We start from the raw sequence: 1,837 nt of genomic DNA, 5'->3' as shown, positions 1-1,837 counted from the left end.
CGTGGAGCTGCTAGGAAACCAGACGCCCAGCCCGCGAGCCAGGCGCATGGCTGGGGAGGAAGGGATCACCTCGGGCTCCACCAGGGACGCTCTGCGGGAGTCGGAGGCACGGTCCTGCTCTTTTCGGGAGCCCCCGCCCGCGGACGGCTCCGACTGCATGTTCCCCATTTCTGATGAAGGTCGGGGACTGTGGTCAGAGAAACCTCGGCCAGTCAGCCTGCTGGGGCTGTGGGGACCCCAGAGGCTGGCCGTGCTGGGTCTTACCCGTCTGCCCCGGCCTCGCCCTCGTTCTCCAAGATCCCCTTAGGCCCAGGGCCCCAGGCCACACTTCTGTTCCCTGACTCGCGGCCCGCGCCTTCTTCCTCATGGCCCCTCACGGCTTTCCCTCAGTACGGGAGCCCTAACCCCTTGAGGCGCTAAGGTTCGGGCCTGTCCCCTTGGCTGGTTCCTCAGACCACAGGCCGACCCTTCGGCCACATCCCGGGTCCCCAGGACCCAAGACTCAGGCCTTGCCAGCCTGCCTGTCGGTTTCTCAGGCCACATCAGCAGTGACGGTTGTGTCCAGTAGCCGACCAGGCCCACCCGGAGCTCAAGCTTCTCTGCACGTAACCAGACGGGGGGCCTAAGCCCCGCCCCGCTCTCTGGTCCCGCCCCCGATTGTCAGGGAGGCGGGCTCGTCTCCATCGCACCCCACCTCCGATCAGGGCCTGCCTCTGCCTGACAAGCACCGGCTGCTCAGGTCCTGCTGGCGCCCCGATCCTCACCGGAACCTCTGACCGCCCCCCTTCCCCCGTCGTTCATTTGGGTCCCGCCAGCCTCCCAGGCGGCGGCAGACCCTCCGGCCTCACTCCTGAACTTCTTTTCCCGCCCCGGGTCCGTTAGCGGGTCTCAAAACTCAAGATCCGCCCCTTCCTCGGGCTCCGCCCCGGCTCCGCCTCCGCCCCGAGCACCCCACTCACCGACTCCTCCAGCCGACCGAAGTTCAGGCCGCGGCCCCCTGGGCCCAAGGCATGGCGGGGGACGGCCGGAGCAGAAATAACCGAAAACAGCGGGGCGAGACGGCGAAGGCGGCCCCCGCGACCCAGGCCCCGCCCCCGGGGCCCGAGGCCCCGCCCTCCCGCGAGCCAGCTGGAGCGCGGCCGCTGACGAACTCGGGGCTCCCTTTTAAAGCCTCCGGCGTCTCCTTCCCCGCCCCCAGGACGCCCAGGCCTAAGCCCCACCCCTTCGGAGCGTTCTCCTTAGCCCCGCCCCTTAAGAGCGCCCCGCCCCTCGCCAGTCCCGCCCACAGCCCCGCCCATTACGGACCCTGCGCGGTAGCTCCTCCCTTTCAGACGCACATCAGCCCCGCCCTCAGGGCGATTTACCTCTAAGCTCCGCCTTCTCAAGACCCGGCAACCTCTCTTCCCCAGACCCTCTCCTTCCTCCCGCACGCCCAGAGGGCGCGTCCGCCGTGGACCCGCCCCTTCAGTGACGCGCACACTGGTCCGCGCCTTCGGCGTCCACACCTCCTCCGAACCCGGGCCCTCCACCCCGTCCCCTGGCGCTGCTTCCTCCTCGCCCCGCCCCTTTTCGAACCCTGCCAGACACGCGGCCCCTCCCATTTAGAACCCCGGACGTAGACCACCGCCTCTGTGGAACCCGGAGGCCAGTCCCTGTCCCCGGCTCTGTTCCCACCTCACATCCTCGGGGACCAGTGGCGCAGATGGGTGGAAAAGTGGGGGATCCCCTCCGGATGTTGAGCAAATGGGGGCTGGGGGGCTGTTCGCTGGCGCTGGGGCCGGGCTCTAGGACCCAGCGGGCAAGTGAGCCCGCCTCGCTCTTACCCCTCCCCCACGCC

Source organism: Carlito syrichta, unplaced genomic scaffold (assembly GCF_000164805.1).
Source record: "Carlito syrichta isolate Samal-C Ts95f unplaced genomic scaffold, Tarsius_syrichta-2.0.1 Scaffold316389, whole genome shotgun sequence".
Taxonomy (NCBI): Eukaryota; Metazoa; Chordata; class Mammalia; order Primates; family Tarsiidae; genus Carlito; species Carlito syrichta.
The sequence above is the reverse complement of the archived record's forward strand: the minus strand, read 5'-3'. Positions refer to the sequence as shown.